General features: G+C 46.4%; 1 protein-coding gene across 1 annotated transcript in view; it reads left to right on the top strand.

The window, feature by feature from the left end:
- The window catches only part of sipa1l3 (signal-induced proliferation-associated 1 like 3), a 241,529-nt gene that overhangs the window by 61,616 nt on the left and 156,067 nt on the right, over positions 1-23,846 (top strand). Inside the window, 1 exon segment of the mRNA XM_038786044.1 lies at positions 19,287-19,400. The gene's annotated coding sequence lies outside the window, so the exon portion shown is untranslated.

The following is a 23,846-nucleotide window of genomic DNA, read 5'->3' as shown; positions in this document are numbered from 1 at the left end:
GCCAGCGGCTGGAACACCATCCCGTGGGGCCTTGCCATTGTGTGATAAAAGGTTGCCCCTTTGTTCCTAGATTCCCAATTGTAGTTGGGGTGGGATTGGTGAAAGAGTAAAGGAGGGGTGGGATTTTTGGATTTGATTTATTGTCACGTGTGCTGAGGTACAGTGAAAAGTATTGTTTTGCATAGTGTTCTGCGGATGCTATTTCTGCACAGCACCTTGTAACACTGGTGGGTGTCTGGACATAGGGGACAAAATTCTCCCAACAGGAGACGAAGTGCCGTGAACCCGTCTGATTGGGCAGGCCGCTCGGCCCATCTGGGCCGGAGAATCGCGGCTCACCTGCTACAAACTGCGAGCCGCGATTCTCCAAGTGGCCTGTCGTGAAACGCGGCATGCCATTTGGGGGGGGGGGGGGGGGTGGAAGAATTGCGTGCGGGTGCCAGGGCGGCTTGGCGGGAATCGCCCGGCACTCCCGCGATTCTCCCACTCGGTGTGGGGGTCGGAGAATTGCGCCCAGGATGCACAAATCATCTGCTAAAAATAGATAATTTTTTTAAAAATCCACCCTCAATCAGCAATTCTATGATCGATTCAGTCTGGAGGTCTGCAGATTGAACCCAGTGACTTTTTCGCCTGACATTAAATTTCTGAGCTGTTTTGAGCTTGTTCACGCAGTTGGATTGAGACTCCTCATTGAGGACCTTGTCTGACCAGTCGGCCAATGCAATTTGAATTTGAATTCACCCACTGAATGCTAAATCATTGCCTGTGGGAGCATGGGTTTGAACTATTGCAGTAAACAAGCAGTGTTGCTTAGACTGCTGTTCAGTAGCAATCACTAGAGTGCTGTCTGCATTGATACATACTGTATCTAATCCAAGCATAATCCTGATTCAAGCATGACATTTCATTCTGCTGCCCCGATTTTTCTCCAATTATCTTGAATCCTGATTGTACATAACCAGGTTTGCCAAGTCTTGATTATTGTGAAGCCTTAAGCCTAATTTGTATGTGCACCTTGTACCTTCCTACATTACAACAGTGACCACACTTTGAAAAGTAGGCTGCAAGACCTGGGACGTCCTGAGGTCATGAGATGTTTTAGCAATGCGTGCATTTTTTTTCTTGTAGCTTCTTGCACTATAACCGCCATGCTTTGGATTCACGAGTGTGTGCAGAGATGCCCACGTGACTGCGTTCCTGACCTTGTCTGTACGATACGGCATTGTTCCTCCCTGCCTGGTGTTAATGGAAGGACTTTGTGCTGTTGTGCACCATCTAGTGGTCAGTTTAGCTTTCTTTGGGCAGTGGGGGAAGGGGAGGGAAATGGTTAGCTGGTGATTGGATGCAAGTGACCAGTGAATACAGTTGCAACAAATACACTAACTGACGAGGAAAATGCATTAAAATTTGGATTGGAAATGCATATTTGCCATAAACTCCCTATTTGATTTTTAACTGTGCTGTGAATTTAGTTATTCAATCTGTGCATGTCTAATCATAGAATCCCTACCGTGTAGAAAGAGGCCATTTGGCCCATCAAGTCTGCCCCAGCCTTGCTCTGATTGAGTAACCTACCTAGGCCCAATCCCCTGCTCCTATCCCCGTAACCCCACCTAACTCTTTAGGCAATATTAGCCTAGCCAATTCACCTAACCTGCACATCTTTGGACTGTGGGAGGAAACCGGAGCACCCGGAGGAAACCCACGTTGACAGTCACCCAAGGTCAGAATTGAACCTGGGTCCGTGGTGCTGAGGCAGCAGAGCTAACCACTGTGCCACCCCTAATGTATCGAGTACCGATGTACCGGGGCTGGTTTAGCTCACTGGGCTAAATCGCTGGCTTTTAAAGCAGGCCAAGTAGGCCAGCAGCACGGTTCGATTCCCGTACCAGCCTCCCCGGACAGGCGCCGGAATGTGACGACTAGGGGCTTTTCACAGTAACTTCATTGAAGCCTACTCGTGACAATAAGCGATTTTCATTTCATTTCATTTCATTTGTTGGATGCATTAACCGTGGGATATCCCATGGCAAATTTAGAACAAAAGGCATGTGTAACTTGAACAGACGTTCTCTCGTAGTATTCTTTAAAGTAACAAGGGTGCTGCCATTTTGATTATTACACACTCTTTAGTTGCTTAAATTAAGAGTTGCAGAGTGAGATATTCAATAGGTGTTACTTACCTATTTGGTATTTTACGTGTGACAAAGCACCATTTTGTCCATTGTTCTTTGCTAGCTGCCTCATCCATGGCTCAGTTGATAGCATTCTGCCTCTGAGTTGAGAGGTTGTGGCTTCAAGCCCCACTCTAGAGACCTGAGCACAAACATCGAGCTGACACTACTGAAGGAGTGCTGTGGTGTCGGAAGTGTCTTTTAGATTGAGAACTGATGTCCCACCAAGCTCTCAAAGTGAACGTAATAGATCCCTTGGCATTGTTTCGAAGGACAGTTGGTGAATTCTCCTGTGCCAATACTTATCCCTCAATTAACGACCTCTTTTGTATAAATATATTATAAAGTTCATTGAATTTACAGTGCAGAAGGAGGCCATTCGGCCCATCGAGTCTGCACTGGCTCTTGGAAAGAGCACCCTACCCAAGGTCAACACCTCCACCCTATCCCCACAACCCAGTAACCCCACCCAACACTAAGGGCAATTTTGGACACTAAAGGCAATTTATCATGGCCAATCCACCTAACCTGCACATCTTTGGACTGTGGGAGGAAACCGGAGCACCCGGAGGAAACCCACGCACACACGGGGAGGATGTGCAGACTCCGCAGACAGTGACCCAAGCCAGAATCGAACCTGGGACCCTGGAGCTGTGAAGCGATTGTGCTATCCCCAATGCTACCGTGCTGCCCACAGCAGCAACCTGGTTTTGTGAGCTCCTAGAAAATTAAATGAAGTGAACGATGTTGGTCAAGTTGTGTCTGCATTTCCCCCCCCCCCCCATCCAATCTGAAAAGTGATCATTCATGTTGGATAACCCGTTTCGTGTGGGTGCCGATCAAGTGAGCCATTCTAGGTTATTCAACTGGGGGTTTCTGAGCAAGCATTTGGTCCTACACTCTCCCCACATATGCATACGCTCCAACGTATGTCACTATATTCAGACCAGGAGTTTGAAACTCCAGCCCAGGGTGCTTGAGGTCAATGGTTAAACTGCCATTGCTGCTGGGCACGACTTAAAATGGAGATTTGCAGTTCTATAATGATTTAATACTGCCCTGGAAAGTGCTTTAACCTGTTTGACCGCAAGTCGCCCATCACACTTCACAAGAGAGAATTATTGCCAATTGAGGATAAACAATCTGGCTGGTTTGGTGCCTTGTTTGGAGCTGCTTGACATTGACATTGAACACAAACTGAAAAGGTTAGTTGGTGTTGAACTTTGATGCTTGGTGCACCCTCCAATGTTGCTGTTGGACATCGTTTTGGCGAGAAAAGCGATCTTTCAGCATTTTGAATTGTGCGTTTCATGTGCTGGCTGTAATCACTGTAATGCCAGATACATAACCGACAGTACTTCACATTCACTGCACCCTTTCTGTGGATGCACCCCAAATTTGGAAGGGCAAAATCCATAGAGATACCGCTGAGTGTTCTTTTTTTATTGTTCATCAGCAGTTTCGTGCACACAAACTGAAATTCTGCTAGTTCTAGGTCAGAGAGGGCTAGTTTATTTAGTGCTTAAAATTTTTGTAAATAATGGTGCCATTTGGGCACTTGAAAATATGCCCTTCAACAAAGATTTAGAGGGACAAAGACCTCTCTTTAAATGTGTGTATTAAGCTGAATTTTAAAACTAAGCGACACACATTTTGCTGCATTTTTACTCTGTGTGGAGTTCAGATGAAAATTGGTTAGGTGGATCTGCATTCAATTTATCTGCTTGGAGAAAATGCCTTTCGTAAATTGGCTTTTAAAAAAAATAAAACAAAGTGGCGGTTGCAATTTTTTATGATCCTTTCTTTTCTGTGGATCAAAATCAGAAAAAAATGCTACCTGCTCGTCAAGATTCAATTCAATGGCACAGTGAAGCAGTGGCTTAGCACTGCTGCCTCACTACACCGAGGACCCGGGTTCGATCCAGGCCCCCGTTCACTGTACGTGTCGAATTTGCACATCTTCCCCCCCCCCCCCCCCCCCAACCGTGTCTGTGTGGGGCACCCCCACAACCCAAAAAGATGTGCGGGATAGATAGTTTGGCCACGCTAAATTGCCCCTTAATCGGGGGGAAAAAAAAATAAGGGGGGTTTCTTTCACCTTCCGAAGGACGTTTGCAGCTGTATATCAGGGTAAGAAGCTTTGTGGTTTGAAGGCATACATGACTGAGCTAAAGAATGGAGAAGTCAGGCTAATCAGCATTGTCAAACTCAAAATAAATATTTGTTAAAAATAAGCCTCCATCCATTTACAGATCCCAGTAAAACAAATGGAAGCAATTTTAAATAACAATGCAACATCCAAATGCTGCAGGGCAGTCTTCTCCGATCTACCACTCTGCTTTGATCGATTTGAGGTACAGCCAGAGCGCTCACAGAACTCATTTATATAAAAAAAAATTATTCCTGAAATTTTCGCCACTTCAACCTCCTTGATCAGGATCCCCCTTCCAGGACGAGCCCCTGGTTTTTGATGCCGCATTAGCTCGATGAATGAATTTGTCACCATGGAGGTGTTCACGAGCAGAACCATGTTCTTTCTGTATCAGTAACCCCAAGTGCTGCATTCCCACGGAGCCTGTTTTTGCTGTGGGCACTTGGTGAGGTTGTCAGCAACCAGCACTGTAACTGGAGAGAGCAGATTAGAGTCCAGGAACTTGTGCCGAAGGCTGCCTGATATAGCCACGGCAAGGAGGCCGAAGATATAGGGGAGGGAGAGTGAGAGAAACGGGACAGATCTGCAGGGAGGTAGGAAGTCCAGTCTTGTCCAGTCTGACGGCTGGACAGGTGAGTACGACCTGTAATTTGCATCTGTCATTTACAGTTTGGGTTGCAAGGGAGGAAACTGAAAACTCCTAAATCGCATCCGAACGAGAGGAGACGCAGACTGAAATCTTGGCGCAAAATTTATTTTTGAGTGGGATCAGACAGAAATTACTGAGGCATGAAATTAAAAGGGGGAAGGGTTTATCTTGCCAGTTTTATTTTTTGTAAAGTGTTCTCTGCAAGCTTGATAATCTTTATTAATGTCGCAAGTAGGCTTACATTAACACCGCAATGAAGTTACTGTGCAAATCCCCTAGTCGCCACATTCTGGCGCCTGTTCGGGTACACTGAGGGAGAATTCAGAATGTCCAATTCACCCAACAAGCACGTCCTTCGGGACTTGTGGGAGGAAACCGGAGCACCCGGAGGAAAACCACGCAGACACGGGGAGAACGTGCAGACTCCACACAGACGGTGACCCAGTGGGGAATCGAACCCCGGTTCCTGGCGCTGTGAAGCAGCAGTGCTAACTACTGTGCTAGAGCTCCCTTAACCACAAATGGTTGGGTTAAATAATAAATGCTGCCCCCTCCAAAACAATGTACCTGAACTTCAAAAGCATGCTGCATTGACTTTAATCCCATTTCCCAAACCTGGTGCCTTCCTGAGTGGAAAAACATGTTTTTTATATAGGGAAAGAAAAACAGACTGCATTGCTATATTATCTTTCATGATCCCAGGACTTCCCCCATCAATAGCCAGTCAATGATATACTATTGAAGAATAGTCACTGTTGTGATGCCAGTCACTTTGGCAGCTGTCAGAGAGTTAAATTATTTGGTCGGAGGGGGAGGGGAATTTCCTGGGTAGATTGTGCAGATAAACCTGCTTTTCATCTTTACTATGCCTCGGGTATGTTCTGTAGCTGTCGACGTTAGGTTGGAAAACCAGTTTCTTTATGAATATTAATACATTTTGAACGGGTGCAGTAACGAGATGTACTGTTCTATCACTATTCTGTGAGGCATTGACATACAGTTGAAAATGAAGTGCCCAGTAACGTTTTTACTGGGGATCTTGTATAATGTTATTAAAAGTGAATATTTATTTTGGCAGGTTTTAATATGACAATGCACAATGTTCTGAAAAGGTGAAATAATACAAATCTTACAAAAGACGCAATTTTTGTTGAGATTGGAGAGAAAGGTTCGCCCTCCAGTAATGTTCATTGTATCATGTGTAAACCAGTTGTGCTTGTGCAGGCCTTGGTTACGGTAGCACAGTGGTTAGCACTATGGCTTCACAGCGCCAGGGTTCGATTCCCGGCTTGGGTCACTCTGTGCGGAGTCTGCACATTCTCCCCGTGTCTGCGTGGGTTTCCTCCGGGTGCTCCGGTTTCCTCCCAGAAGTCCCAAAAGACGTGCTTGTTATGTGAATTGGACATTCTGAATTCTCCCTCTGTGTACCCGAACAGGCGCCGGAATGTGGCGACTAGGGGCTTTTCACTTCATTGCAGTGTTAATGTAAGCCTACTTGTGACAATGATAAAGATTATTATGATGGCTAGTCGGAGATCTGATATTCTGGGACTAGTCCATTCTTTAAACACCACCTTTTTCTGTTAAATTTAGAGTACCCAATTCATTTTTTTTTCCAATTAAGGGGCAATTTAGCGTGGCCAATTCACCGACCCTGCACATCTTTGGGTTGTGGGGAGAATGTGCAAACTCCACACGGACAGTGACCCAGGGCCGGGATTGAACCTGGGACCTCGGTGCCAGGAGGCCGCAGTGCTAACCACTGTGCCACCGTGTCTCCCTTAAACACCACTTTTAAAGCACTCTGTGCAGTAGCACTCAGATTGAAGTGAGTTAGAGATCAGTAACTCTTACAAATTAATGTAAGCCTACTTGTGGCTAATAAAGATTTTACTATTTGTCCTATTTTCACATCTCGTCTATAAGATGGTCAAGGATAAGATCCTGAAATGACAAATGCTGGTATTTTGCAGCAAGTCAAATATGAAGGAGAAATAGTTAGCTACTGTTTCTGAATAACTTCCACAGACAGATTTATATATATTCCCAGCATATTCTGATTCTTGGACCCAGAAGTTGTTTATGGGTCACATTCTGTAGGATGCTATAAACAGTGGATCAGTTGTGTGTCTGCTTGGCTCAGTGCATAATCCCCAGAGTGAGCATGTTTGAAATATCTACCAATACCTCGTCTACCATTCCAATGTGTCGTGGAATGGGTGCTGCATTTTTAAAATCCGTTGTGGAATGTGATTGTCGCTGAAAAGACCAACATTTATTGTCCGTTCCTAACCGCCCTTGCCAAGGTGGTGATGACCTGCTACCTTGAGCCGCTTCAGTGCAAACAATGCAGGTACACCCACAGTGCTGTTAGGCATTTTGTGAGTGACGAAGAAGGAGTATGTTTCCAAGTCAGGATGGTCAGTGTCTTGGAAGGGAATTTGGAGCTGACGGTACCTGTTACCCATGTCCTTCCTTTGGGAATTTAAAAATATTTTCATTCTCCTTTTTCACATTTTCTCCCAAATTTACATCCAACAATAATCAGTAACGAATGTAATGTCAAACCTCATATCAATAACAACGATCCCACCGTCCCACCAAACCCCAAATATTAGCCCGCATGTTAACATTAACAAATGGCAAAAAGGAATCCAAAATCACCCCTCGTCATCATTAACACATACAGTCTCTCTCTCTCTTCTCTCCCCCATCCCCCACTAATGTTCGATGTGATCCAATTCTCGAAAGTGCATAATGAATGACGGCCATGAATTGTAGAACCCCTCCATCCTTCCCCTCAGTTCAAATTTGACCTTTTCAAACATCAAGAATTCCAGCAGGTCCCCCCTCTCGCACGCCAGGGCACAGGGTGGAGAGGTTGATCTCCCACCCTAACAGGATCCGCCTTCGGGCGATCAACAAGGTGATGTTCCAACCCCGGCTGGTCCGACACCCCGAATATGGCCTCCCGAGGGCCCGGGTCCAGTTTCACGTGCAACACTTTAGAAATTACCTGAAAAACCTCCTTCCAGTAATCTTCCAGCTTTGGAGAGGATCAAAACATATGAAGAGCCAGCTCATCCTCGCCCTTGTAAGGTGTGCTCTGTACACCACCTTCAGCTGTATCAGCCCCAACCTCGCACACGGGGTGGAGGCGTTCACCCTCCGGAGCATCTCACACTAGACCCCCTCCTCCATACCCTCTCCCAACTCTTCCTCCCACTTTGCCTTGATCCCTCCTAGCAGCGCCTTCTCCTCCTCCAAAATAGCCCGTAAACCGCCGATACTATTGGGAAGGTGCTTTTGAAGAAGACTTTGCAAGGTGTTTGTGGTACATCTTGTCGGTGAGGGATAAGAGTGGAAGTCAAATGGGCTGTTTTGTCCTTTAATGATATCCGGCTTCTTGAATGTTGTTGGAGCTGCACACAAGGATCAGTGCAGACTCAATGGGCCGAATGGCGGCCGCCTGTACTGTAGGGATTCTTATGAATGGGGAGTATGTTCCATTTAATAATAATAATCTTTATTAGTATCACAAGTAGGTTTACATTAACACTGCAATGATGCTACTGTGAAAAGCCCCTAGTTGCCACACTCTGACGCCTGTTCGGGTACACGGAGGGAGAATTCAGAATGTCCAAATTACCTAACAGCACGTCTTTCGGGACTTGTGGGAGGAAACCGGAGGAAACCCACAGACAAGGGGAGAACGTGCAGACTTCGCACAGACAGGGACCCAAGCCGGGAATCAAACCTGGAACCCTGGCGTTGTTAAGCAACAATGCTAACCATTGTGCTATCGTGCCGCCCCGGACACAGGTGAACAACTGATAACACAACCTCTGTCAATATAAAAGTTTCTACAGAGCAGCAGATTCCTGGGGGCAGGCTATCGATTTGGCTTCTTTGGTTGGAGACTAGAAAAAAAGGAGCAAAAGTCAGCAATGATTTTGATTTACTTGCAACATCAACATTTGGCCAATCGAAATGTAGGTCTACCATTGCCCAAGGGTGATCAAAGGATGGTTACTAAGGCAACACAGGTTAAAGATTAAAGGCGCGTTGGTGTGTGTTGGCTCTCTCTCCCTCCCCCCACCTCTTGATGAATAGTGTATTTAAGACCGAGATTAACCCCCCCCCCCCATCATTCCTTGAAGCTGTAAGCACCTTCCTTTTCTTTTTTCTGCAACGTTCAGTGCTCCAATTAAATCCCAGGTAGAAAAAGTTCACACACTTTTTCCAGTGTGTGAAGAGGGAGCAGTGAATTCTTGGGAATAGATTGGTATTTTCCCAGGGTGTGTATTAGTATTCCCCAACCTCTACTTAAAATAAGGTTGATTTTTTTTCTCTCTTCCCTTTAAATAATTTTGTGGCCCAGGGCAGGTAGGTAATGGTGCCTTTCCACCTTCTGTAGTCTTCACAATAGGAATAATAAACTCTGCTCCTACTTGTCTGTTTTCAACACTATCATGGTGAACCGGTCGACTCGAGCCAAACGTGCAAGGTGAGTGTGGCATTCCAAAAATACAGAAACATTTACCCATGTCTCGGGACCTTTTTTTAAAAAACTACGCTGGCCACCGTACTGAACCATTACCTTGTGTCGGGAACAAAACTGTGGTTTGGGAGACCAGAAGGCACGAGGCAATGAACTACAGTGCGTTGTTACAGTGAAGCTGGGTATGTTTGTTAATGAAGTCTGGAGGCAGGAGAAGGCCTGTCAGTTCTGTCACATCATATCTACTGCCTTGAAGTAATTCTATTATATTCTGTCACTTACCCAGTGAGCATAAACTCCAAAAAGAGGTCAACTGTGCACCAATCATTCTGTCTAGTACTGCTGGCTGTTCTGCACAAATTATATTTAATTTTGTGATCTGAATTAATCAGTGCTACGTGCCATGACTGGCCTCTATTTTTATCTGGATAATCCACTCTCTCTCTTCTCTCTTCCTCCCCCCGCCTCCACCCACCAAGCTCTCTCTCGCTTGGGTCCAATGGCCTTCAGATCAGATGAGAAGCATCAACTGATAATAAATAATAATCTTTATTAATGTCACAAGTAGGCTTGCACTAATACTGCAAGTTACTGTGAAAAGCCCCAGTCACCACACTCCGGCACCTGTCCGGGTGCACTGAGGGAGAATTCAGAATAAACACGTCTTCGGGGCTCGTGGGAGCAAAACCGGAGGAAACCCACACAGACACGGGGAGAACGTGCAGACTCCGCACAGACAGTGACCCAAGCCGGGAATCGAACCTGGGACCCTGGCGCTGTGAAGCCACAGTGCTGACCACTGTGCCGCCCACTCACAAGCTGACAAATCGCCTCTGCTCTCTCACTGATTCACTGTGTAACTCCAGCCTTGTTATAATCCCAATTTACCGTTGACTGCAATTAGTGGATTTTCGGCGCTTGATACCATTGGTCCATGCAAAAAAACAAAGTTGGAATGCAGATCATTACTAGAAACATTTATAATCTATCCTTGTATTGCTGTACAGTCTTTGAATTATGCATTGGGGAAAAATATAATTTTGCCCACCACTGAGTCCTCCACCTTGGTCAATACAGAATTGGGTATCAAACACACTTTCCCCCTGCCCAATCCTCCTCGGAAGCTGACGCCCCAGGTCCCTGCAGGCAATCGAGGTCAGCTCTTGTATTAACACCTTACTTTAGTTGAAAAGGATCTTTGATATAGGTGATGTCTTGGTCCACAAAGATCTAGTCCGGGATTCTCCCGCGATCGGCCTGTGCCGGCGCGAACCACTCCGGCGTCGGGCCACCCGGAAGTCGCAGAATCCTTCGCATTCCCGGGGGCTAGGCCGGCGCTGGAGGGGTTGGTGACGCGACAACTTTTTTTTTAAAATTTAGATTACCCAATTATTTTTTCCAATTAAGGGGCAATTTAACGTGGCCAATCCACCTACTCTGCACATTTTTGGGTTGTGGGGGGCGAAACCCACGCAGACACGGGGAGAATGTGCAAACTCCACGCATACAGTGACCCAGGGCCGGGATTTGAACCTGGGACCTCAGCGCCGTGAGGCGGTTGTGCTAACCACTAGGCCACCGTGCTGCCCTGACAACTGGCGACGAAGGTCCTCGCCGGCCGGCACAAGTTGGCGCATGCGCAGGACCGCCAGCGTGTTCTGGCGCATGCGGAGAACTGCTGGTATGTTTCCTGTGCATGTGCAGTTTGTTCTCCGCGCCAGCCATGGCGGAGCCTTACAGAGGCCGGCGCGGAGGGAAAGGATGCCCCCACACCACAGGTCCGCCCGCAGATCGGTGGGCCCCGATCACGGTCCAGGCCACCGTAGGGGCCCCCATGGGCCAGATACCTCCCCCGAGGACCCCGCTAACCGTCCTCCAAGCCAGGTCCCGCCGGTATGGGCTATGTCTAATCCACACCGGCGGGACTGGCCGCTAGCGGGCGGCCCGGAGAATTTCCGGGGGGGGCCGCTGCCGATGGCCCCTGACCCGGGGGGGGGGGGGGGGGGGAGAATCCCGCCCCTAGTGTCTATGAATTTCTTGACATTGGGGAACATGTTTATAAATTGATGATACTATTGCTTTCATTGGATGTAGGCCCAGCCAGCATCTATTGTCCATTCCTGATTGCGCTTGAACCAAGTGATTTGAGAGGGCATTCTAAGAGTCAACCACATTGCTGTGGTTCTTGGGTTGACTGTAGGCATTAGTGAAGCAGATAGATCTTCACAACTATCTGCAAACGACGATTAATGGTGGTATTTACACTTTGAATTCCAACTTTTAACAATTGAATTCAAATGTCACCATCTGTAGGTGGGTTTCGAACCCAGGACCCCAGAGCACTGTCCTGGGTGTCTGGATTGCTGCTCCAGCTACACAAGACTGAGATTAAACCCCCCCACCCCCCCACCCCCTGCCCCCGCCCAATCATTCCTTGAAGCGTTGTATGAGTACCCTGTATGAGTACAAGTTCAGAGTAACCAATATGCGAAAGGTTTCCACGTGTGCAATTCTGTTGCTGAATCTGCTCCAAACAGATTTAACTAGGTAGGTTCACCAGCCGTTGAAACTACGTTAAATAGTGATCTATAATTCGAATGAACAGTTGTAGAATGGTTAATAAGTTTTTTTAAAGGATTTTGTTTACCAGAGCGTTTTAAACCTGACAATGTCTCCATTGAATTGAGTATGTTTGTGTTTAATGTGGAGCTGACCTTTGTAATCTCTGAACCATTCTCTTTTCCAATTTATCTCAGTCTTGTGTTGGAAATGCCCGAGAGGGATTTGTGACATGAGTATCGGTTTCTCCTCTTGCTCTTCCATATTACCTCATCTAAATTATTAATGAGCATACTTTTTTATTTATTTTTTATTTTTTTTAAATTTAGAGTACCCAATTCTTTTTTTTTTCCAATTTAAGGGGCAATTTAGCGTGGCCAATCCACCTAACAAGCACATGTTTTTTGGGTTGTGGGGGCGAAACCCACGCAGACACGGGGAGAATGTGCAAACTCCACACGGACAGTGACCCAGGGCCGGGATTCGAACCCGGGACCTCAGCGCCGTAGGCAGCAATGCTAACCACTGTGCCACCGTGCTGCCCATTAATGAGCATACTTGATTCCTCTATCTTTAAAGATTTTTGTTTAATTTTTATACCTTCACCCTCGGGTATACAAAATCTCATGGATCATTGTGTTTTTAAATAGTCAGCACCGCGTTATGAGGATTCTGTGGTACAAAACGGTTTGATGTTAACCGTTAACTAACATAAATCTCGTCTTCGGTTAATGTCCTCCAGGCATTTTCTATGTTCAGGTTTTCGCTGCTATTTTACTCTTTCGTGGAGTAGCTGGATCTCTTTGCCTCTATAGCCCAAGATTCTGCAGCTATCTTCTTAAATCTAGATTAGGATTCTGGAATCCACTTCAACCTAAACTATCATCAAGTGCGATATTGAGATTCCAGTAGACCAATTGTGTGGAAGTTGGAATTTTGATCAAGATCAGGCTTCGAGCATTGGCAAATCAGCTGCCTTTACCAATAGTTCACACTATTAATTAGTGATTGGTAATGGATCGCTCAACCTCCAAGGGACACTCCCATATTTCATAAAACGAGGGAGGCATTTGGGGTGGGAATTAAAAGCAGCAATAACCGAATACAAGGGAGAGTAATAGATGTTTAGGGAGGTCAAACAGTTGTCGGGAGTACGCAATTGGGAATATGCTAAGAGGGGTATAGTGAGAGATCTTGGTGTACAGGTACACAGGTCCCCTTAAGGCAGCAGTTCAAGTAGACACGGTTGTAAAGAAAGCATTGGCAGAGATATCGAATATAAAAGTAAGGATATGTTAGAATTGTATAAAACACTGGTGAGGCCACAACTGGAGTATTGTGGGCTGTTCTGGTCACCACATTACAGGAAGGATGTTATTGCTCTGGAGATAGTGTCGAGGAGGGTGACACGAATTTTGCCATGACTAGAAAAGTGCATTCGATTAAACCAGAAAAATTGTTTTTTTTTGGTTAATATTTATCCCCTTTGCACTGCCCCAAGAAATAATTTGGCTTAAGCGCCATGTTTTTGATTCTTCTTCCATTGACATTTTAAAAATCTATAACAAACCTTCTGGACCATGATTGCTAGTGTGGAATGACAAGTTACTGCATCATTCTCTTGGTGACTTTCCGTGACTGGAACAAAATTGGAGCCAGTGAGCTGCAGTAATTGGTTCCAAAACAATGGTTTACTTACTGCTCAAACTGAGCTGTGAAAATGCATTCCTGCGTGTCTGTGCATACTTTCCAAATTGTCCGCGGGCGGCTACTGTGAAGTTCATTGTTGTGGTCTGCAGATGAGAATTTGTGGACCAACATTATTTTGGGGAAAGTTTAGACTACTTGAAGAATTGTGCAGGAGCACGCCTAATGTAGCAATAATCTTTTTAGTGTCACAAGCAGGCTGACATTAACACTGCAAAGTGGTTACTGTGAAAAGCTCCTCGTCGCCACATTCCGGCCCCTGTTCGGGTACACACACAAGGAAAATTCAGAACGTCTAATTCACCTGACGGCATGTCTTTCTGGACTTGTGGGAGGAAACCGGAGCACCCAGAGGAAATCCACACAGACACAGGGAGAGCGTGCAGACTCCACACAACGTGCAGACTCCGCACACAGTGACCTTAGCTGGGAATCAAACCTAGAACCCTGGCGCTCTGAAGCAACAGTGCTAACCACTGTACCATGCTGCCCTAATGTTTAGGTTTTATTACGACCCCCTGGGTTGTAGTGTGCGGTCAATTCCAGTCCCACTTGACCTGGAGGCACAGCACAATTGAAATTAATAAATAATTCTTGGGAAAACCCCCAAAGTCTTTTGGTCCTTAGCTGCCTCATAACTACAGTCACCAGGTTTGTCAATTTAAACAATTCAATTTTATTAATGACAAACTATAATTCAATATCAAGTAAATACAAATGGTTAACTATTATCTAATTTTAACCCCTTCTCCACCCCCCCCCCCTTAAACTCTCCTCCACCTTATAATACACACACACACACACACACACACACACACGTGACAGACAAACAAACAGAAGGGGGTATAAAAATAACGATGAATGTAAAACGGATAAGAGTCTTTGTTTCAGGGGTTGTCTTCTGCTGACCACACCTTCTATTTTAAGCTTTCAGCTCCAGGTTTCCACTTTAAGTCTTCAATGGTTTTCACGGTAGTTTCAGAGCTACAGCAGCTATGTAGCGAGAGAGAGAGCACTTTCTGACCTTTCTTTGGTTCTCTGAAATCCCACTTGGGTCGAGCCCAATCTCCGTCTGTTGCCGGGCAGAAAACTGCTCGCCAACCAGCCAATCGAACTGAATTTTACCAATCTCTCTCTGGTGTCAAATAGTCTAGTTCTGCTGTTCTAAAGCTCGCACAGTGTCCCATATTGCAACTTAATTCCTCACTTCCTAGCTTGACTTAAATGATAACGCAAAATAGAAGAAATGGGAAATTAAGGAATTTTCAGCAATGGGCCCTCACAGTTTGAATACCCTCTGAGCAAGGTTATTCCTGCAGCAGTTATTTGGGGCAGTGATGGTGTTGTGTTAATGTCATTGGATTAGTAACCTGATTATTATTACATTTACAAAAAAGGACTGTGTAGGGATGGCAGGGAGAAGTGAGAGGGAGGAACATAGAACAGTACAGCACAGAACAGGCTTTTCGGCCTGTTGTGTTGTGCCGAGCCTTGTCCCAAACCAAGATCAAGCTATCCCACTCCCTGTCATTCTGGTGTGCTCCATGTGCCTATCCAATAACTGCTTGAAAGTTTCTAAAGTGTCCGACTCCACTATCGCAGCAGGCACTCCATTCCACACCCTAACTGCTCTCTGACTAAAGAACCTACCTCGGATATTCCTCCTATATCTCCCACCCTGAACCTTATAGTTATGCCTCCTTGTAAAAACTACATCCACCCGAGGAAATAGTCTCTGAACGTCCACTCTATCTATCCCCCTCAGCATCTTATAAACCTCTATTAAGTCACCTCTCATCCTCCTCCGCTCCAAAGAGAAAAGCCATAGCTCCTTCAACCTTTCCTCATAAGACCTACTCTCCAAACCAGGCAGCATCCTGGTAAATCTCCTTTGCGCCCTTTCCAATGCTTCCACATCCTTCCTATAGTGAGGTGACCAGAACTGCACACAGTACTCCAAATGTGGTCTCACCAGGATCATGTACAGTTGCAGCATAACCCCGCGGCTCTTAAACTCAAGCCCCCTGTTAATAAACGCTAACACACTACAAGCCGCCTTCACTACTCTATTCACTTGAGTGGCAACCTTCAGAGATCTGTGGACATGAAACCCAAGGTCTCTCTGTTCCTCCACATTCCTTAGAACCCTGTCGTTAACCCTGTAATCCGCATTCAAATTTTTCCTACCAAAATGAATCACCAAATGAGGAGAAATACTACTTCTGTAGTGAATTCTAATCTGGAACGCACTGCCTGGGAGAAGTGAAAGCATCTAGACTGTTTCTTTCTTGGTCTTTGTGTTTCCTGTAACCGGCTGCTATATGGTGGGTGATAGTAGCAGCAGCATCTTGTGTCTTAACTCTCCAATTTAGTCCCCTAGTTGCCACTCTCAGCGCCAGTTCGGGTTTACAGAGGGAGAATTCCGAATGTCCGATTCACCTTTAGCTAAAAGTGAAAAAAATGAAAGCTAAACGAATTAGCTAAAATTGTTAACATGCCCTAAATTAGGGATTTAAATTTGAATAGTCGTTTCACCCCTGACCTTTTTGCTCGAACTAAATGGGCAGCACGGTAGCATAGTGGATAGCACAATCGCTTCACAGCTCCAGGGTCCCAGGTTCGATTCCCGGCTGGGTCACTGTCTGTGCGGAGTCTGCACATCCTCCCCGTGTGTGCGTGGGTTTCCTCCGGGTGCTCCGGTTTCCTCCCACAGTCCAAAGATGTGCAGGTTAGGTGGATTGGCCGTGATAAATTGCCCTTGGTGTCCAAAATTGCCCTTAGTGTTGGGGGGGATTACTGGGTTATGGGGCTAGGGTGGAGGTGTTAACCTTGGGTAGGGTGCTCTTTCCAGGAGCCGGTGCAGACTCGATGGGCCGAATGGCCTCCTTCTGCACTGTAAATTCTATGTAAAATTCTATATATATGACCCACAAAGCAGCATGGACGGAATCATTGCGCTCCTGAAAGAGTTTGGAGCCTTCTCGGGCTACAAACTCAACATGAGCAAAAGTGAGATCTTCCCAGTACACCCGCAAGGGGGGGGGGGGGGGGGGGGGGGGGGGCTACCTGGGGATCCAAATAGCCCATGACTGGAAAGGGATCCACAAATGGAACCTCACCAGCCTGACGGAGGAAGTTAAAAAGGACCTGCAAAGATGGAACACACTCCCGCTCTCCCTCGCGGGGAGAGTCCAGACAATCAAAATGAACGTACTGCCCAGGTTCCTCTTCCTGTTTAGATCCATTCCGATCTACATCCCCAAGGCCTTTTTCAAAGCGCTGGACAAACTCATCATGGCGTTCGTATGGGGGGGTAAAAATGCTAGGATCCCAAAGAAGGTCTTACAAAAAACAAAAACCAGGGGAGGGCTAGCCCTCCCGAATCTACAATTCTACCACTGGGCAGCAACAGCCGAGCGAGTAAGGGGATGGATCCAGGAGCCAGAAGCTGAGTGGGTGCGTGCGGAGGAGGCCTCCTGCATGGGAACCTCCCTCCGGGCCCTCGCCACGGCAGCACTCCCATCCCCACCCAAAAAACACTCCAGCAGCCCAGTGGTGACAGCCACCCTCCAATCCTGGAACCAACTGCGGCAGCAATTTGGCCTGAACAAAATGTCGGACAAGGCTCCCATCTGCAACAACCATAGGTTCAAACCAGCACTGACTGATGCCACCTTCAAAAGGTGGAGACAGGACGGGGGGACACTGACAGTCAGGGACCTATACACGGACGACAGGATCGCAACACTGGACGAACTGACAGAGAAATTTCAGCTAGCTGGGGGGAACGAGCTACGGTACCTGCAGCTCAAAAACTTCCTACGAAAGGAGACAAGGACGTACCCACAACCGCCACGACAGACACTACTGGAAGACCTACTGGACGCAAGTATCCTAGAGAAAGGGAACTGTAGTGACATGTATGGCCGACTGGTAGATAGGGACGACACCGTACTGGACGCAACAAGAAGGAAATGGGAGGACGACCTGGGGATGGGAGATAGGGTGGGGACTCTGGAGCGAAGCACTGCATAGGGTCAACTCCACCTCCACGTGCGCAAGGCTCAGCCTGACGCAACTAAAAGTGGTACATAGAGCCCACTTAACAAGAACCCGTATGAGTAGGTTCTTCCCGGAGGTGGAAGACCGATGTGAACGGTGCCAAAGAGGCCCGGCCAACCACGCCCACATGTTCTGGTCTTGCCCCAGACTCGTGGAGTACTGGACAGCCTTCTTCGAGGTTATGTCCAAAGTGGTGGGAGTGAGGGTGGAGCCATGCCCGATAGTGGCGGTCTTCGGGGTTTCAGAACAGCCAGATCTATTCCTGGGGAGGAGGGCGGACGCCCTTGCCTTTGCCTCCCTGATCGCCCGCCGTAGAATCCTGTTTGGCTGGCGGTCAGCAGCACCGCCCAGAGCTGCGGACTGGCTGTCCGACCTCTCGGAATCTCTCCAAATGGAGAAAATCAAATTTGCCATCCGAGGGTCGGACGACGGCTTCCACAGAACGTGGGAGCCATTCATGCAACTGTTCCGGGACCTATTTGTGGCCAATGTACAAGAGGAAGAATAGTCGGGGGAAGGTAGCGGGAGGGGGGGGGGCTACAGGTTCGGTACGGGGGTTCGAAGGCTAGCTAAGGCCCAAAACCAAACTAAATAAACATGTTGAGGGGGGGGGGGGGGGGGGGGGGGGCGCAGTTACTACTACGAAGATGCTTACCCGTAAATATGTATGTTAATTTTTGCGTGTTTGTTTTTTTTTTCTTTTTCTCTCCTAACAATTTGTAATTTGTTCAATATAAAATATGAAAACTGAATAAAAACATTTATAAAAAAAAAAAATTCTATATATATGACCCAGGTCAAAGGAAATCCAAGCCATTCTTTCATTATTAATGGGGGGAGGGGAAATATCAGCGATTACAATTTTTAAAAATAAATTTAGAGTGCCTAATTCATTTTTTCCAATTAAGTGGCAATTTAGTGTGGCCAACCCACCTAGCCTGCACATTATTTTGGGTTGTGGGGGCGAAACCCACGCAAACACAGGGAGAATGTGCAAACTCCACACGGACAGTGACCCAGAGCCGGGATCGAACCTGGGACCTCGGCGCCATGAGGCAGCAGGGCTAACCCACTGGGCCACCGTGCTGCCCTTCGATTACAATATTTAATTGTTTGTCAAATAGATGTAACTCTGATTATATGTGACCAGATAATGAAAGATTAATTGCTATACGAGTTCAAGTCGCTGGTTAGCACTGCTGCCTAACTGCACCGACCACCCGGGTTCGATCCCGGCCCTGGGTCACTGTCCGTGTGGCATTTGCACATTCTCCCCATGTCTGGATTTCACCCCCACAACACGAAGCTGTGCAGGGTAGGTGGATTGGCCACGCTAAATTGGCCACCCTTAATTGGAAAAATAGGATTGGGTGCTAGATTTCAAGGATGTCTCTAATTTGGCTCACGGCAATATTCATATCGTGCTTGCTTATCTGCAATTGCTTTACTTCGGGATTTTCTCCCCCTTTCTCTTCTTAGGTCCTGTGTCTTGCCGTGAATTTCTTGAGATTGCCCACAATACCAAAACACAAGCCCAGTGGTGGTCCTGGCACATCATGCGTTCTGTAGTTGATGGCCTGTGAGTCCAATCAGGTATGGAAACGAAATGCAAGCTGAGCTTTTCTTGGTGAGAAGAAATTTCAAAAGACTGTCCAGGGCTTCGAGGTTGCAGGTTTGCAGAGTTAACATTTTAATTATTACTGCACTTGAGACCTTGCAATGCAGAAGGAGACTGACTATTCAGTCTGCTGTGTCGTTGCTGGCTCTTTACAGCATATAGTGGGATTTTGCTGTGTTAAAAATAATAGCCTTGTTAATTCAGCATTAACCGATTAACAATGCAGTGGTGTGCGTTGCTTTATATATTACTGGATTGGCTGTGGAGAAACTGTGTCAGTGCTTTGTTTTGACACTGCATGTGATGCATCCTCAGTAGATGTCACACCATGTTTAATGTGCTACGGGAATCTGTTAAACCACATTATAAACTGCAGCAGAGCTTAATTGACTATTTTGTGATCGGCACTGGGAAAGATCATCATCTGTGAACGCATATGCAGAGCTCTCTCCTGGTCACAATATGTGTTGCTGGCTGCAGCGTAGTTACTAATTTGAGAGTTTACAAGGTAGCTGGTGTGGGGGGGGGGGTTTGGAAACCGCTCTACTGCTGCTGTAGAGGATACTGTTGGGATTGAGGTAATGTTGAACTTTACTCTGCATTGAACTAAGCTAAACCAGGCCTGGGAGAACTTGGGAAAGTGCGAGCATTGTTAAAATGTCTCATTCCACAAAGAGAACATAATTCGCATCAATTCGCCAATTCATGAAAAAATAATTTCAACTTCGTCCTCACGCTTTGTGATGTAAATTCTATTTCATAGAATTTACAGTGCAGAAGGAAGCCATTCGGCCCATCGAGTCTGCACCGGCTCTTGGAAAGTGCACCCTACCCAACCCCACACCTCCACCCTATCCTCATAACCCAGTAACCCCACCCAACACTAAGGGCAATTTTGGACACTAAGGGCAATTTAGCACGGCCAATCCACCTAACCCGCACATCTTTGGACTGTGGGAGAAACCGGAGCACCCGGAGGAAACCCACGCACACACTGGGAGAACATGCAGACTCCACACAGATAGTGACCCAAGCCGGGAATCGAACCTGGGACCCCTGGAGCTGTGAAGCAATTGTGCTAACCACTATGCCATCGTGCTGCCCTAAACAAATTAACATTTTTACTGTGGAACTTTTTAGAGGTCTGCACCCAAAATATTCTCTGTTATCTCTCCCCGATGCTGAGTATGCCCCCTTGAAGTTGCTCCTGTTGAGGCAGCTGCCAATGATAGCTGTTTTGGTAGATTCACATTTTAAACTAAAGCTTCCAGACAGACCCTGGCACCAGGTTGACAAACCCTCTGCAGGTGTTGAATGTCAAAAAACACAGGCATCGGTTGCATAATTACAGAGGCTATATTTAGAAAAGGTTATGAACAAAATGTTATCCCAGAAAACATTTGAACATTTGATAATATGATTCAGCTGGTAGATTGCTTTTCATCTTTGTATCATGTTCACGTGGTAAGCTTACCTTGTGACAGTGTGATCTCATGCTCATTTGTACAGTCCACCTTTTCATTGTTGGTGAGGCTGTTTCTGTGTTCACACACCATATTTTGTTTGAGGCCGCACACTGTTAATTCCAAATAACCGATTGTCGACATTTTGCTGATTCTATGAATTCTCCCATTCGTTGAAATCATTCTGTATTTCGTAATGTTAGCACCTGGGTGCCTGGAACACAACTATAATCAGCCCAATTTGTATTTCCCTCGCCCACTCCGACCTGGCACAGTGGTTAGCATTGTTGCTTCTCAGCGCCAGGAATCCGGGTTCGATTCCCGGCTTGGATAACTGTCTGTGTGGAATCTGCACGTTCTCCCCGTGTCTGCGTGGGTTTCCTCCGGGTGCTCCGGTTTCCTCCTACAAGTCCCGAAAGACGTACTTGTTAGGTGAATTGGGCATTCTGAATTCTCCCTCCCGTGTTTCCGAACAGGCGCCGGAATGTGGCGACTAGGGGCTTTTCCCAGACAACTTTGTTGCAGTGACGCGAACAAAGATTATTATTATTATTACTAGTAAATAAAACTTTTGTGAGCAGCATTTATTTCTGTGAAGGCAGTACTGCAAACGATGGGAGCTAAATTCTGTAAACTGCATTTTTCCACAGAACGTCCTTTTTGTCATCAGCAGTGTGCTGATATTCTATTGTGGCTCCCTTGCCACAAACTGATCTGGGTTAGAATAAGGGAGGAAACTTTTTTTTTCTGTGTGTCAACTCTGAGGCATGTTTGTCATCGGGCCAATAGGGTCAGTGACTCATGTAGCTCGTCTCAGTTGTTTTTGTCAGTTTTGCTGCACAGATTGTGGTGACCTCACTAACCTGTGTTCACAAGGTGTGCCCCCTGTTCCTGTTATTCAGCAGGCCATTCAGGATCTGTTTGAAAGGACTTATTGAAAGTAAGCTTCCACTTTTGTGTTGAGTTGCTTGCTGGCAAAATGTTTTCGAAAGATGTCTCCCCCCCCCCCCCCCCCCCCCCCCCCCCCGATCCTGCCTTCTGAATCTAAAAGTACCTGCCTCTTGCAAGTTCTTTTTTTTTCTATTGCCTTTTATCAGAGGTGGAAATGCCCACGTCTGAATTTGTTTTTCACGAGTCCACTTGCGGATCAGGAAATTAAATCTGAGGACAGCACGGTGGCGCAGTGGCTAGCACTGCTGCCTCACCGTGCCAAAGTCCCAGGTTCGATCCCGGCCCTGGGTCACTGTCCGTGTGGAGTTTGCACATTCTCCCCGTGGCTGCGTGGGTTTCACCCCCACAACCCAAAGATGTGCAGGGTAGGTGGATTGCCCACGCTAAATTGCCCCTTATTTGGGAAAAAAATTATTGGGTACTCTTAAATTTAAAAAAAGAGATAGTTACTAAAAGTATATGGCAGTCATGGCTCTCTACTAGTGACATCTTTTGGGGCTTTGCAACAAGAGCAATTGGAAATTAATTGCTGAGTGCAAACCAGGGTGAAACCTCAGGTGGACACACACACATTGTAATCCATTCCTATTGTAAAACCAGCCAGGTGGCACATTACAGCCATCTTCAACATTGAGTTTAGTGGTAGAATCGAAATGTCAGTGATACACACCGAGCGTGCGGGAGAAGACCGTTCCTTAACTGTGCTGACAAATTTGTAGCTTAAAATTTACCTTCTTGGGAATTAGTTCCAACCAGTCTTGCGCCTGCCAGTATTAATGTTCAGCCTGCAACTATCAAAGAGTTGGATGCAGTATCACATCAACCCCAAGCTTATATTGTGTGTTATGTTAATTGTGTCCCCAAAAACACATAAGATTTTATATACACACACACACACGCTCGCAAGGATTATTTCAAAACCACTGCAGTGGTTTATTTTGAATAATTTGAAGGGGTAGGCAAGCCTAGAGATTGTGCTCCTTGTTTAAGGGGCATCCCCTTTTTATCTGAGTAAGTGTGAAAAATGGATCTTACTATTTTTAAAAAAAAACCTTGTCAAGCAGCACGGTGGCACAGTGGTTAGCATTGCTGTCTCACGCGCCGAGGTCCCAGGTTCGATCCCGGCTCTGGGACACTGTCCATGTGGAGTTTGCACATTCTCCCCCATGTCTGCGTGGGTTTCGCCCCCACAACCCAAAGATGTGCAGGGTAGGTGCATTGGCCATGCTAAATTCGTCCTTAATTGGAAAAAATGAATTGGGTGCTCTAAATTTATTTTTAAAAAAAACCTTGCCTGTGGTCACCTCCTTCTCACTTGTAGCGTGCAAGTGACATCTGTGGTAGGGGACATCAGTGTACATTCCAGAGCATGCAGATGGCAGCTGGGTAGGGTGAGTGGTGGCAAGGAGGATGAGCGGATGAACTGATTTGTGGCAGTAAAATAATTGTGCGCCCTAGACTTTACGACGTCTTTAACGTTTTGGGGTTGAAGAGGAAGACCATGTGCCTCTGGCTGGCAGACCATGGAGCATTGTTTTCACTGCTGCTTAAAAAAATAGCACCGCAGAATTGGCTGTTAAAATTTTGACACATCTATATGCCAAAAGCCCCGTGTGCATTTAAAAAAATTAAAAAATTTTTTTTATTCTCTTCCTTTTTCACATTTCACATTTTTGTCCCAAATTTACACCAACAATAAACAATAATCAGTAACGAATGTAATGTCAATCCCCACATCAATAACAACGATCCCATCCTCCCGCCAAACCCCAGACATTAGTCCGCATGTTAACATACAAAAATGACAAAGAGGAATCAGGAATCACCCAGAGTCACCATTAACACACAGTGTCGTCGTCGTCGTCTCCCCCCGGCGCAACGTTCACACAAATCTTCTACTCCCTCAAAGAGCCGGCTCATCCTCGCCCTTGTACGGTGTGCTCTATACACCACCTTCAGCTATATCAGCCCCAACCTCGCACACGGGGTGGAGGCATTCACCCTCCG

This window comes from Scyliorhinus canicula, chromosome 27 (assembly GCF_902713615.1).
Source record: "Scyliorhinus canicula chromosome 27, sScyCan1.1, whole genome shotgun sequence".
Lineage (NCBI taxonomy): Eukaryota > Metazoa > Chordata > Chondrichthyes > Carcharhiniformes > Scyliorhinidae > Scyliorhinus > Scyliorhinus canicula.
Note: the sequence above shows the minus strand (reverse complement) of the source record. Positions and strands in the feature narration are given on the sequence as shown.